This window comes from Balaenoptera borealis, assembly GCF_965194805.1.
Source record: "Balaenoptera borealis genome assembly, chromosome: 19".
Taxonomy (NCBI): domain Eukaryota; kingdom Metazoa; phylum Chordata; class Mammalia; order Artiodactyla; family Balaenopteridae; genus Balaenoptera; species Balaenoptera borealis.
The window spans coordinates 31,184,041-31,200,359 of NC_138878.1; positions in this window are offsets into that span (position 1 = coordinate 31,184,041).

The window sequence follows — 16,319 nt, forward strand, 5'->3', positions numbered from 1 at the left end:
CATTAACAACTCATTAATAAGTCAGCTTTATGAGTCAGCTTAGTAAGGGTGTAAGGAAATACGTACTCTTACAACTTTTGGTGAAAATGTACATTAGGAAAACCATTTTGAAAAGTGATGTGGCAAAATTTACTAAAATTAAAAAAGAATATCTTTGACCCAGAAATTCCATATCTAGGAAATTACTTTATGTATATTCTTTTTTTTTCAATTTAATTTTATTTATTTTTTTATACAGCAGGTTCTTATTAGTTATCCATTTTATACATATTAGTGTATACATGTCAATCCCAATCTCCCAATTCATCCCACCACCACCACCACCCCGCCACTTTCCCCCCTTGGTGTCCATACGTTTCTTCTCTACATCTGTGTCTCTATTTCTTTTTTTTAAAAAAATTATTTATTTATTTATTTATTTATTTATTTTTGGCTGTGTTGGGTCTTCGTTTCTGTGTGAGGGCTTTCTCTGGTTGCGGCAAGCGGGGGCCACTCTTCATCGCGGTGCGCGGGCCTCTCACTGTCGCGGCCTCTCGTTGCGGAGCACAAGCTCCAGAAACGCAGGCTCAGTAGTTGTGGCTCACGGGCCTAGTTGCTCTGCGGCATGTGGGATCTTCCCAGACCAGGGCTCGAACCTGTGTCCCCTGCATTGGCAGGCAGATTCTCAACCACTGCACCACCAGGGAGGCCCCCTGTGTCTCTATTTCTGCCCTGCAAACCAGTTCATCTGTACCATTTTTCTAGGTTCCACATATATGCGTTAATATATGATGTTTGTTTTTCTCTTTCTGACTTACTTCACTCTGTATGACAGTCTCTAGATCCATCCGCTTCTCTGCAAATGACCCAATTTCGTTCCTTTTTATGGCTTAGTAATATTCCATTGTATATATATATGAACCACATCTTCTTTAAATGGTTATTCTTATAGATGTATATATGAGATTATTCATTTGAGCATCGAGTGTAATACCAAAACGTTGGTAACAACCTACATGTTCATCAGCAGGGGACCAGCTATATAAATATGGCACATCCATCTAGCTGTTAAAAATATGCGTCAGAGTGGTATGTATAGACAGGGAAATACTCCCATGATGCAAAATTGAGCAAAATAAGCAAGCTATAGAATGGTCTGTAGGATCACCTTTGTGTAAATTTAAAAATAAAATCATAAATGTGGTTTTATGTCCTTTTAAGATAAGTGAGAAACTGTTAACAATAGCTATCTTTGATATGCACGGGGTTGGGGAAGAAGAGAGACTTATACATTTTAATTTTATACCATTATATACTTTTTGGATTTTTAAACCACTTTTATGTGTTATTTCTCTTTCAAAAATTAGGTAAAAAAATTATGACAGTTGTTGGATCTGCTGAATCACTCTGCAATTTGAAAGAAGTGGGGGGTAAAACAGTCACAGAAAATGCTTTACAAAGATTTTTGAGGGGTTAATGAGGAAGAACATCACGTTTAATGTTTTTTGTTTTTTGTTTTTTTTTTCACATACACACACTGTATTTTATTTTTACAAGAGATAAATAGACTGACACCAACCATTGTACATGGATGACCACAACAAAAGCAACAATGATTGCAATTACCAAACATGAAACACACTCATACTATGTCATAATATTGACATTCAGTCCAGTAATCCTCCACCGTAACAGCTCCTTTACTTTGCAGTGAAAATTGATTTGTATATTCTTTGCCTCTGAGTCCTTGTTGGATTTTTTTTTTTTTTAATTCAGACAGAAAGTCACAAAAATTATACTCATCCTCATCAGTTCACTCAGTCCCATGTAATTAAATTTTTTTTTTTCATCTTGATCTTTTGTTAGCACTTTTATGAGTTCATCAGTTTTTCATTAGAGTTCTGAAAATGCTTATTCATTCAGTTCAGCAGTACAGTCAGTTACCAGAAACCTGTACTTGTCAGAGTCTTTTCCATGAATTTCTTAAAGATGAAACCCTTTTATAGGAACATATTTGCAAAAGCGTCAGAGTACACACAGAACTGTCTGTAAATGACAAAAGACTTAAAAATGACCACAGTTAAAAATTTGATGAAAGTTCATAATAATGCAGTTGACAAGAAAATTAGTTATTTCTGAGATACACATTTTAAGGTAATAACTAGGATTATGACTTATAACATTATACCAGAACATATAAGATTTTTAGAAATTTCATGTAATGTCTGAAACATTTATATTAACATATTTCCATACAAATAACCCAATGAAAGTTTAGTATTAGTTGTTTTGTTTGTTTGTTTTTTTATACTGCAGGTTCTTATTAGGCATCAATTTTATACACATCAGTGTATACATGTCAATCCCAATCGCCCAATTCAGCACAACACCATACCCACCCCACCGCAGTTTTCCCCCCTTGGTGTCCATATGTCCGTTCTCTACATCTGTGTCTCAACCTCTGCCCTGCAAACTGGCGCATCTGTACCATTTTTCTAGGTTCCACATACATGCGTTAATATACGATATTTGTTTTTCTCTTTCTGACTTACTTCACTCTGTATGACAGTCTCTAGATCCATCCACGTCTCAACAAATGACTCAATTTCTTTCCTTTTTATGACTGAGTAATATTCCATTGTATATATGTACCACATCTTCTTTATCCATTCGTCTGTTGATGGGCATTTAGGTTGCTTCCATGACCTGGCTATTGTAAATAGTGCTGCAATGAACATTTGGGTGCATGTGTCTTTTTGAATTACGGTTTTCTCTGGGTATATGCCCAGTAGTGGGATTGCTGGGTCATATGGTAGTTCTATTTTTAGTTTTTTAAGGAACCTCCATATTGTTCTCCATAGTGGCTGTATCAATTTACATTCCCACCAACAGTGCAAGAGGGTTCCCTTTTCTCCACACCCTCTCCAGCATTTGTTGTTTGTAGATTTTCTGATGATGCCCATTCTAACTGGTGTGAGGTGATACCTCATTGTAGTTTTGATTTGCATTTTTCTGATAATTAGTGATGTTGAGCATCTTTTCATGTGCTTCGTGGCCGTCTGTATGTCTTCTTTGGAGAAATGTCTATTTAGGTCTTCTGCCCATTTTTGGATTGGGGTGTTTGTTTCTTTAATATTGAGCTGCATGAGCTGTTTATATATTTTGGAGATTAATCCTTTGTCCGTTGATTCGTTTGCAAATATTTTCTCCCATTCTGAGGGTTGTCTTTTCGTCTTGTTTATGGTTTCCTTTGCTGTGCAAAAGCTTTTAAGTTTCATTAGGTCCCATTTGTTTATTTTTGTTTTTATTTCCATTACTCTAGGAGGTGGATCAAAAAAGATCTTGCTGTGATTTATGTCAAAGAGTGTTCTTCCTATGTTTTCCTCTAAGAGTTTTATAGTGTCCAGTCTTACATTTAGGTCTCGAATCCATTTTGAGTTTGTTTTTGTGTATGGTGTTAGGGAGTATTCTAATTTCATTCTTTTACATGTAGCTGTCCAGTTTTCCCAGCACCACTTATTGAAGAGACTGTCTTTTCTCCATTGTATATCTTTGCCTCCTTTGTCATAGATTAGTTGACCATAGGTGTGTGGGTTTATCTCTGGGCTTTCTATCTTGTTCCATTGATCTATGTTTCTGTTTTTGTGCCAGTACCATATTGTCTTGATTACTGTAGCTTTGTAGTATAGTCTGAAGTCAGGGAGTCTGATTCCTCCAGCTCCGTTTTTTTCCCTCAAGACTGCTTTGGCTATTCGGGGTCTTTTGTGTCTCCATACAAATTTTAAGATGATTTGTTCTAGTTCCGTAAAAAATGCCATTGGTAATTTGATAGGGATTGCATTGAATCTGTAGATTGCTTTGGGTAGTATAGTCATTTTCACAATGTTGATTCTTCCAATCCAAGAACATGGTATATCTCTCCATCTGTTGGTATCATCTTTAATTTCTTTCATCAGTGTCTTATAGTTTTCTGCATACAGGTCTTTTGTCTCCCTAGGTAGGTTTATTCCTAGGTAATTTATTCTTTTTGTTGCAGTGGTAAATGGGAGTGTTTCCTTAATTTCTCTTTCAGATTTTTCATCATTAGTGTACAGGAAAGCAAGAGATTTCTGTGCATAAGTCTTGTATCCTGCAACTTTACTAAATTCATTGATTAACTCTAGTAGTTTTCTGGTGGCATCATTAGGATTCTCTGTGTGTAGTATCATGTCACCTGCAAACAGTGATAGTTTTACTTCTTCTTTTCCAATTTGTATTCCTTTTATTTCTTTTTCTTCTCTGATTGCCGTGGCTAGGACTTCCAAAACTATGTTAAATAATAGTGGTGAGAGTGGACATCCTTGTCTTGTTTCTGATCTTAGAGGCAATGCTTTCAGTTTTTCACCATTGAGAATGATGTTTGCTGTGGGTTTGTCATATATGGCCTTTATTATGTTGAGGTAGGTTCCCTCTACGCCCACTTTCTGGAGAGTTTTTATCATAAATGGGTGTTGAATTTTGTCAAAAGCTTTTTCTGCATCTATTGAGATGATCATATGGTTTTTCTTCTTCAGTTTGTTAATATGGTGTATCACATTGATTGATTTGCGTATATTGAAGAATCCTTGCATCCCTGGGATAAATCCCACTTGATTGTGGTGTATGATCCTTTTAATGTGTTGTTGGATTCTGTTTGCTAGTATTTTGTTGAGGATTTTTGCATCTATATTCATCAGTGATATCGGTCTGTAATTTTCTTTCTTTGTAGTGTCTTTGTCCGGTTTTGGTATCAGGGTGATGGTGGCCTCATAGAATGAGTTTGGGAGTGTTCATTCCTCTGCAATTTTTTGGAAGAGTTTGAGAAGGATAGGTGTTAGCTCTTCTCTAAATGTTTGATAGAATTCACCTGTGAAGCCATCTGGTCCTGGACTTTTGTTTGTTGGAAGATTTTTTTTTTTTTTTTTTTTTTTTTTTAAGAGATTCCTAACTTCCAGATGTGTGTACATGGAATTGGCTTCTTTTTTTTTTTTTTTTTTTTTCACACACACACTGTATTTTATTTTTACAAGAGATAAATCGACTGACACCAAGCATTGTACATGGATGACCACAACAAAAGCAACAATGATTGCAATTACCAAACATGAAACACACTCATACTATGTCATAGTATTGACATTCAGTCCAGTAATCCTCCACTGTAACAGCTCCTTTACTTTGCAGTGAAAATTGATTTGTATATTCTTTGCCTCTGAGTCCTTGTGGAATTTTTTTTTTTTTTTTTTTTTTTAAATTCAGACAGAAAGTCACAAAAATTATACTCATCCTCATCAGTTCACTCAGTCCCATGTAATTAATTTTTTTTTTCGTCTTGATCTTTTGTTAGCACTTTTATGAGTTCATCAGTTTTTCATTAGAGTTCTGAAAATGCTTATTCATTCAGTTCAGCAGTACAGTCCGTTACCAGAAACCTGTACTTGTCAGAGTCTTTTCCATGTATTTCTTGAAGATGAAACCCTTTTATAGGAACATATTTGCAAAATCATCAGAGTACACCCAGAACTGTCTGTAAATGACAAAAGACTTAAAAATGACCACGGTTAAAGATTTGATGAAAGTTCATAATAATGCAGTTGACAAGAAAATTAGTTATTTCTGAGATATACATTTTAAAGTAATAACTAGGATTATTACTTATAACATTATACCAGAACATATAAGATTTTTAGAAATTTCATGTAATGTCTGAAACATTTATATTAACATATTTCCATACATATTTCCATACAAGTACAAATATAAGATTTTTAGTAATTTCATGTAATGTCTGAAACATTTATATTAACATATTTCCATACATATTTCCATACAAATACAAATATGATTTTTAGAAATTTCATGTAATGTCTGAAACATTTATATTAACATATTTCCATACAAATACAAATATAAGATTTTTAGAAATTTCATGTAATGTCTGAAACATTTATATTAACATATTTCCATACAAATAACCCAATGAAAGTTTAGTATTAGTTGTTTTGTTTGTTTTTTTATACTGCAGGTTCTTATTAGGCATCAGTTTTATACACATCAGTGTATACATGTCAATCCCAATCGCCCAATTCAGCACACCACCATCCCCACCCCACCGCAGTTTTCCCCCCTTGGTGTCCATATGTCCATTCTCTACATCTGTGTCTCAACTTCTGCCCTGCAAACTGGCTCATCTGTACCATTTTTCTAGGTTCCGCATACATGCATTAATATACGATATTTGTTTTTCTCTTTCTGACTTACTTCACTCTGTATGACAGTCTCTAGATCCATCCACGTCTCAACAAATGACTCAATTTCTTTCCTTTTTATGACTGAGTAATATTCCATTGTATATATGTACCACATCTTCTTTATCCATTCGTCTGTTGATGGGCATTTAGGTTGCTTCCATGACCTGGCTATTGTAAATAGTGCTGCAATGAACATTCGGGTGCATGTGTCTTTTTGAATTACGGTTTTCTCTGGGTATATGCCCAGTAGTGGGATTGCTGGGTCATATGGTAATTCTATTTTTAGTTTTTTAAGGAACCTCCATATTGTTCTCCATAGTGGCTGTATCAATTTACATTCCCACCAACAGTGCAAGAGGGTTCCCTTTTCACCACACCCTCTCCAGCATTTGTTGTTCGTAGATTTTCTGATGATGCCCATTCTAACAGGAGTGAGGTGATACCTCATTGTAGTTTTGATTTGCATTTCTCTAATAATTAGTGATGTTGAGCATCTTTTCATGTGCTTCGTGGCCATCTGTATGTCTTCTTTGGAGAAATGTCTATTTAGGTCTTCTGCCCTTTTTTGGATTGGGGTGTTTGTTTCTTTGATATTGAGCTGAATGAGCTGTTTATATATTTTGGAGATTAATCCTTTGTCCGTTGATTCATTTGCAAATATTTTCTCCCATTCTGAGGGTTGTCTTTTCGTCTTGTTTATGGTTTCCTTTGCTGTGCAAAAGCTTTGAAGTTTCATTAGGTCCCACTTGTTTATTTTTGTTTTTATTTCCATTACTCTAGGAGGTGGATCAAAAAAGATCTTGCTGTGATTTATGTCAAAGAGTGTTCTTCCTATGTTTTCCTCTAAGAGTTTTATAGTGTCCAGTCTTATATTTAGGTCTCTAATCCATTTTGAGTTTATTTTTGTGTATGGTGTTAGGGAGTATTCTAATTTCATTCTTTTACATGTAGCTGTCCAGTTTTCCCAGCACCACTTATTGAAGAGACTGTCTTTTCTCCATTGTATATCTTTGCCTCCTTTGTCATAGATTAGTTGACCATAGGTGCGTGGGTTAATGTCTGGGCTTTCTATCTTGTTCCATTGATCTATGTTTCTGTTTTTGTGCCAGTACCATATTGTCTTGATTACTGTAGCTTTGTAGTATAGTCTGAAGTCAGGGAGTCTGATTCCTCCAGCTCCGTTTTTTTCCCTCAAGACTGCTTTGGCTATTCGGGGTCTTTTGTGTCTCCATACAAATTTTAAGATGATTTGTTCTAGTTCCGTAAAAAATGCCATTGGTAATTTGATAGGGATTGCATTGAATCTGTAGATTGCTTTGGGTAGTATAGTCATTTTCACAATGTTGATTCTTCCAATCCAAGAACATGGTATATCTCTCCATCTGTTGGTATCATCTTTAATTTCTTTCATCAGTGTCTTATAGTTTTCTGCATACAGGTCTTTTGTCTCCCTAGGTAGGTTTATTCCTAGGTATTTTATTCTTTTTGTTGCAATGGTAAATGGGAGTGTTTCCATAATTTCTCTTTCAGATTTTTCATCATTAGTGTATAGGAATGCAAGAGATTTCTGTGCATTAATTTTGTATCCTGCAACTTTACCATATTCATTAATTAGCTCTAGCAGTTTTCTGGTGGCAGTTTTAGGATTCTCTATGTATAGTATCATGTCATCCGCAAACAGTGACAGTTTTACTTCTTCTTTTCCAATTTGTATTCCTTTTATTTCTTTTTCTTCTCTGATTGCCGTGGCTAGGACTTCCAAAACTATGTTGAATAATAGTGGTGAGAGTGGACATCCTTGTCTCGTTCCTGATCTTAGAGGAAATGCTTTCAGTTTTTCACCATTGAGAATGATGTTTGCTGTGGGTTTGTCATATATGGCCTTTATTATGTTGAGGTAGGTTCCCTCTATGCCCACTTTCTGGAGAGTTTTTATCAGAAATGGGTGTTGAATTTTGTCAAAAGCTTTTTCTGCATCTATTGAGATGATCATATGGTTTTTCTTCTTCAGTTTGTTAATATGGTGTATCACATTGATTGATTTGCGTATATTGAAGAATCCTTGCATCCCTGGGATAAATCCCACTTGATCGTGGTGTATGATCCTTTTAATGTGTTGTTGGATTCTGTTTGCTAGTATTTTGTTGAGGATTTTTGCATCTATATTCATCAGTGATATTGGTCTGTAATTTTCTTTTTTTGTAGTGTCTTTGTCTGGTTTTGGTATCAGGGTGATGGTGGCCTCATAGAATGAGTTTGGGAGTGTTCCTTCCTCTGCAATTTTTTGGAAGAGTTTGAGAAGGATGGGTGTTAGCTCTTCTCTAAATGTTTGATAGAATTCACCTGTGAAGCCATCTGGTCCTGGACTTTTGTTTGTTGGAAGATTTTTAATCACAGTTTCAATTTCATTACTTGTGATTGGTCTGTTCATATTTTCTATTTCTTCCTGGTTCAGTCTTGGAAGGTTATACCTTTCTAAGAATTTGTCCATTTCTTCCAGGTTGTCCATTTTATTGGCATAAAGTTGCTTGTAGTAGTCTCTTAGGATGCTTTGTATTTCTGCAGTGTCTGTTGTAACTTCTTTTTCATTTCTGATTTTATTGATTTGAGTCCTCTCCCTCTTTTTCTTGATGAGTCTGGCTAATGGCTTATCGATTTTGTTTATCTTCTCAAAGAACCAGCTTTTAGTTTTATTGATCTTTGCTATTGTTTTCTTTGTTTCTATTTCATTTATTTCTGTTCTGATCTTTATGATTTCTTTCCTTCTGCTAACTTTGGGTTTTGTTTGTTCTTCTTTCTCTAGTTTCTTTAGGTGTAAGGTTAGATTGTTTACTTGAGATTTTTCTTGTTTCTTTAGGTCGGCTTGTATAGCTATAAACTTCCCTCTTAGAACTGCTTTTGCTGCATCCCATAGGTTTTGGGTTGTCGTGTTTTCATTGTCATTTTTCTCTAGGTATTTTTTTATTTCTTCTTTGATTTCTTCAGTGATCTCTTGGTTATTTAGTAACGTATTTTTTAGCCTCCATGTGTTTGTCTTTTTTACGTTTTTTTCCCTGTAATTCATTTCTAATCTCATAGCATTGTGGTCAGAAAAGATGCTTGATATGATTTCAATTTTCTTAAATTTACTGAGGCTTGATTTGTGACCCAAGATGTGATCTATCCTGGAGAATGTTCCATGCGCACTTGAGAAGAACGTGTAATCTGCTGTTTTTGGATGGAATGTCCTATAAATATCAATTAAATCTATCTGGTCTATTGTGTCATTTAAAGCTTCTGTTTCCTTATTATTTTTTTTTTTTAAGATTTATTTATTTTTTTATTGATTGATTGATTGATTGCTATGTTGGGTCTTCGTTTCTGTGTGAGGGCTCTCTCTAGTTGTGGCGAGTAGGGGTCACTCTTCATCGCGGTGCACGGGCCTCTCAATATCGTGGCCTCTCTTGTTGCAGAGCACAGCCTCCAGATGCACAGGCTCAGCAGTTGTGGCTCACGGGCCCAGTTGCTCCGCGGCATGTGGGATCTTCCCAGACCAGGGCTCGAACCCGTGTCCCCTGCATTAGCAGGCAGGTTCTCAACCACTGCACCACCAGGGAAGCCCGTGTTTCCTTATTTATTTTCATTTTGGATGATCTGTCCATTGGTGTAAGTGAGGTGTTAAAGTCCCCCACTATTATTGTGTTACTGTCAGTTTCCTCTTTTATGGCTGTTAGCAGTTGCCTTATGTATTGAGGTGCTCCTATGTTGGGTGCATATATATTTATAATTGTTATATCTTCTTCTTGGATTGATCCCTTGATCATTATGTAGTGTCCTTCTTTGTCTCTTGTAACATTCTTTACTTTAAAGTCTATTTTATCTGATATGAGTATAGCTACTCCAGCTTTCTTTTGATTTCCATTTGCATGGAATATCTTTTTCCATCCCCTCACTTTCAGTCTGTATGTGTCCCTAGGTCTAAAGTGGGTCTCTTGTAGACAGCATATATATGGGTCTTGTTTTTGTATCCATTCAGCAAGCCTGTGTCTTTTGGTTGGGGCATTTAATCCATTCACGTTTAAGGTAATTATCGATATGTATGTTCCTATGACCATTTTCTTAATTGTTTTGGGTTTGTTTTTGTAGGTCCTTTTCTTCTCTTGTGTTTCCCACTTAGAGAAGTCCCTTTAGTATTTGTTGTAGAGCTGGTTTGGTGGTGCTGAATTCTCTTAGCTTTTGCTTGTCTGTAAAGCTTTTGATTTCTCCATCAAATCTAAATGAGATCCTTGCCGGGTAGAGTAATCTTGGTTGTAGGTTCTTCCGTTTCATCACTTTAAGTATATCATGCCACTCCCTTCTGGCTTGTAGAGTTTCTGCTGAGAAATCAGCTGTTAACCTTATGGGAGTTCCCTTGTATGTTATTTGTCGTTTTTCTCTTGCTGCTTTCAATAATTTTTCTTTGTTTTTAATTTTTGCCATTTTGATTACTATGTGTCTCAGCGTGTTTCTCCTTGGGTTTATCCTGTATGGGACTCTCTGCACTTCCTGGACTTGGGTGGCTATTTCCTTTCCCATGTTAGGGAAGTTTTTGACTATAATCTCTTCAAATATTTTCTCTGGCCCTTTCTCTCTCTCTTCTCCTTCTGAGACCCCTATAATGCGAATGTTGTTGTGTTTAATGTTGTCCCAGAGGTCTCTTAGGCTGTCTTCATTTCTTTTCATTCTTTTTTCTTTAGTCTGTTCCGCAGCAGTGAATTCCACCATTCTGTCTTCCAGGTCACTTATCTGTTCTTCTGCCTCAGTTATTCTGCTATTGATTCCTTCTAGTGTAGTTTTCATTTCAGTTATTGTATTGGTCATCTCTGTTTGTTTGTTCTTTAATTCTTCTAGGTCTTTTTTAATCATTTCTTGCATCTTCTCAATCTTTGCCTCCATTCTTATTCCGAGGTCCTGGATCATCTTCACTATCATTATTCTGAATTCTTTTTTTGGAAGGTTGCCTATCTCCACTTCATTTAGTTGTTTTTCTGGGGTTTTTTCTTGTTCCTTCATCTGATATATAGCCCTCTGCCTTTTCATCTTGTCTATCTTTCTGTAACTGTGGGTTTTGGTCCACAGGCTGCAGGATTGTAGTTTTTCTTGCTTCTGCTGTCTGCCCTCTGGTGGTTGAGGCTATCTAAGAGGCTTGATGGGAGGCTCTGTTGGTGGGTAGAGCTGACTGTTGCTGTGGCGGACAGAGCTCCGTAACACTTTAATCCACTTGACTGTTAATGGGTGGGGCTTGGTTCCCTCCCTGTTGGTTGTTTTGCCTGAGGCAACTCAACACTGGAGCCTACCTGGGCTCTTTGATGGGGTTAATGGCAGACTCTGGGAGGGCTCATGCCAAGGAGCACTTCCCAGAACCTCTGCTGCCAGTGTCCTTGTCCCCACGGTGAAACAGAGCCACCTCCCGCCTCTGCAGGAGACCCCCCAACACCAGCAGGTAGGTCTGGTTCAGTCTCCCCCAGGGTCACTGCTCCTTCCCCTGGGTCCCGATGTGCACACTACTTTGTGTGTGCCCTCCAAGAGTGGGGTCTCTGTTTCCCCCAGTCCTGTCAAATTCCTGCAATCAATTCCCACTAGGCTTCAAAGTCTGATTCTCTAGGAATTCCTCCTCCCGTTGCCGGACCCCCAGGTTGGGAAGCCTGACGTGGGGCTCAGAAGCTTCACTCCAGTGGGTGGACTTCTGTGGTATAAGTGTTTGCCAGTCTGTGATTCACCCACCCAGCAGTTATGGGATTTGATTGTACTCTGATTGCGCCCCTCCTACCGTCTCACTGTGGCTTCTCCTCTGTCCTTGGACGTGGGGTATCCTCCTTGGTGAGTTCCAGTGTCTTCCTGTCGATGATTGTCCAGCAGCCAGTTGTGATTCTGGTGCTCTGCCAAGAGGGAGTGAGAGCACGTCCTTCTACTCCGCCATCTTGGTTAATCTCCTCCATGTTTAATGTTAAGTCATCTGGCACAGCATTGCCCCTGAGCTAATTGTTCTTGGAAGCATATGTTTCAAAAGTGACCATCTAGTGGTTGTACAAGAATTGGTTCTATTTTTCTGCATTCTTTGTGCTGGTATATCTAAAACATTTCCTCGGAAAAAAGTTACCCTCCTATTGTGTCAAACCATTTAGTGATTTGGAAAGGAAGCTGGATTGGTGAACAGATTTTCTCTCCTATCCTTTGTTCTCCTGCCCTTGGTATATCGTAACTTATAGGGAAAATATCAAATAGAGTGGTTTAGGATTCGTGTCATTCTCATTGTTTTAATTGCAAGCTGTATCACAAATATTCAGATATCTAGAGAAAACAACAACAACAACAGATCATTACATGAATGTCTGGTTGACTCTTGACAGGTAGTATTTCAAAAAACACACCAACCAATCTGTTCATCTCTAATGCCAGCCTTGCTCTCCTCCCTGCCTCTCTCCCCCCAGCCCTTTTCCTTCCTACCCCTTGACCTTTTCTCATCAGTGTTCGCTGTACCCATGTTTCCTTTCTATACTACCACCCTGGCCCTGTATGAACCTGTGCCTGGATTAGAGAACAAGACGTTTTACTCTTTCCTACTAATCTGTCTTGCAAAACCTGCTAGTTATCTCTTCCCTAAAATGCAATTTTATCCTATTGCCTCTGATTCTGCATCAACAGAGGCTGCCCATGAGGTTGAGCCCACATTTCTTAGTCTGTATTCAAACTCATTCTAGATCCAGGAAGTCTTTCTTGATTGAACCTAGAACTCCCACCTCCTGCATACACACACACACACACACACACACACACACACACACACACAGACATGCACATTCACGCTTATAGATTGTTCCTATTGGGTCCAATTCTCACTAGTGAACTGAATTTCATGGTATCGTGAACTCAGTGATAAGATGTTTTTAATGATTATCTAAATGGCGTGATGTAAATTTACATGAACACATGTGCACACAGAGTACACAAAGACATTCTCAAGATTTATTTACCAAAAAGAGACTCAGTTGCCCAAAATAGACTATTTGAATCAGAAGAGACTGAAATACCAATAGATGGTATATTTAAATCCTTTCCCTCCCCTTTATGACTACGGTTAAGATGTCATCTAGAAAATGAGGTCAGCTACAGAAATTAGAGTAGTTTCAATTTCTTTACCTAATTGTAGAATTCTGTGTAAATGTTCTTGTTACACAGACCTGCTCTTGATAGGTTTCTGGAGGGGAGTGCCTTGTTTCTTTGGAATCACCAAGTATCATATGTACTTGTGAGAACAGTTGCCTGGACATCCAGTTTCAGAACCCAGGCCTTAGAGGCTCTGACAGGTACTTTCATAGTCATACAGCTTACCCCAAGGAGGATGTGCTAATTTGCAGAGTCTTGGGCCAGAGGGTAGAGTTATTGGTACCTTATGAGGCCACGGTCCTTTCCCCATAGAAAGTACAGGCTTGTGGAGCTGCCTTTACAGACCAGGCCCATGATTGCTGCCTCCTGGGTGTATTCACCGTCTGTGGAGCCAATCTCAGTCGTCGTCAGTATTAGGGAAGGCATCATTTTCTCAACCATAAAATAAAAGGATTAGGTTGGGGTCTGAACAGCAGCAATGGGGTCCAAAAGTTGCTTTCAGTATTGCAAAAAGCCCAGTAGAAGTTGCATATTTACCTTCATTAGCCCACATTGCTTAGTATAGCAATGCAGAGTAAATGCAGTTTGTTAGAAAAAAATTTTCAAATGTGGAGTTTGTAGAGGAAAATTAATAAGGGTCCATGGTGGGGCCTAGTTTGTCTCAATGTCCTTTCCAGGCCCCTTTAACATTCTTTAATTCAGCTCAGGTGGTCCATGAACTTGAGAGTCGGCAGTATACTCTCATTCCACCTGCCATTTTTTCTCTTAAGAACCTAAATGCAGTCTTAGCATTTGGGCAGTGCCTCAGTATTGGGCAAATACTTGACCTGATTTTTAACAGCATCACCCACCTGTCTTGAATCTTTAGTCCTATGTGTCTGAACCCAGAGGCTGGTAAGTGCTCTTCCTTCTCCCCTCCCTCCCTCTTTCTCTTTATTTCTTTCAGCTTGGATCTTTCAGCATAATTTTTTGTTTGTTTTTATTTCCTAGGTCTCTTCTCTGTTCTGTGTATGCATCTTCTTGTGTCTTTCCCTGAAGCTATGCATGCTTTGCTCTCTGCCATTTTCTGGACTCAACTTCATCAACTTGGTAGCCGTAAAACCCACTTGTTTTCTTCTTTTAAAATGCTGGCAGTTATTTGGATATCAAGTATCAGCAATGCACTGGTCACTGTAGGATGGCTATATTAAGCTGTGCTTCTTACAGCCCTCCTTATGATTGTTTCTAGTAATTCGATAAATGCGTACTAGCTAATAAGGCGCAATTAACATTTAATAATAAAAAATGTAAAAAGTCAGTTGTACCTCCCTCACTGTAATGATAAGCAAACCCTTTTATGTTGTGATGTCTTAACAGTTAGCTGCATGAGTGCTAAATGTTGCTTTTAATTAAACAATAAAGAATGTAACGCCCTTTCTGGTATCATTATAAATTTTGATGTGGTACAAAAATTTGATTCTTTAAAAATTAATTGCCTAGGAGTATGTTTAAGTAGTATTGATTATGTTGGTACCTCGTGTTGATCTGTGATACTTAACCCAACATTTAAAATATCTTTTTTTCCATTATATGTTGTGATGCAAGAATAAAAGCAAAGTACAAAACAAATAGGCACTTGAATTCTAATAGCAATAAGCAATAAATGTCAGGCATCTGGAAATTATGGTTGCAATTTCATCAGAGTACACTTTGTTCTTCTATTATGCCTGCATGAATTTTGCTACAGGCAAAATCTATTACAGATAACAGTTAAGAACCTTTCTAATCTACACAGATAGTCGTGGCAAAATGCTGGAAAACTAAATGTTGGAAAATGTAATATTGCAGGGGAAAATTGACACTTGTAGAAAATAATGTGGGCCTATTTAGAACCACAAATGGTAATCATTGCTTTAAGATCATGGTGTGGTGGAGGTTTCTGTGGCGGGTGACCCAGATGAAGGACACAGCACTGGGAATGAATCGTGTTCTGCTGGCTGTTGTGTGCATGTACAGGTAGATGCTTATCTGTAAATTGAGGGGTGGGGTGTGTGCTTAATGATTGCTACCTGAAATTGTAATTACAAAGTCAGATTGCACGTGAGAAGACGGGGTTTTTTCCACTGCCCTTGGGTACACTGGAGAGTAATATTTCTATTCGGGGGCCAATTGACTCCCCTCAGGAGAAAGATTAATTAGTATTCATCACTCTTGATGGCACATAGTGACCCTGGATAGTTGCTTGGTAAATTTACTAACTGAGCTTTCAGGAAATTGGCTCCTGGCTATTAACCTGAATGAATGTCTTTTCTGCACTTAACTCCAGCTTAACCTGCATTTTCTAGGTCTCAGAGCATTAGGACTAGGGTTTGAAGATGTGGAGTTTGCCATTTACTTTATTATCCTCATCCTCTTTATTTTTCACATCCCTTCAACACATATGCAGCATTACCACCTAGATTACTTATTTATTGCTGTGTAACCAGTTACCTCCCAACTTAGCAGCTTAAAGCAACAAATGTTTATTATCTCACAATTTCTGTGGGTCAGGAATTTGGGAGCAGCTTAGATGGTTGGTTCTGGCTTGGGATTTCGCATGAAGTTAACGCTCAAGATGTCAGCCAGGGCTGCAGTCAACTAAAGACTTGATGTCAAGCTGGGGGATGGAGGATCCTCTTCCAAAAGGATAGCTCTTGACAAGAGATCTCAGTTCCTCAGTTGGCAGGAGGCTTCCATTCATTGCCACGTGAATCTTTCCATAGAGCAGTTTGAGTATCCTACAGCATGGCAGCTGGTTTCCCCAAGAGCAATTGATCCAAGAGAGAGAGGAAGGAAGCTGAGGTGCCTTTTATGACCTGTCACTGCTGCCATATTCTGTTTACTAGAAGTGAGTCACCGAGTCCTACTCACATTGAAGGTTAGAACTAAATCCTACCTCTTGAAGGGAGGCACATCAAAGAATTTGTG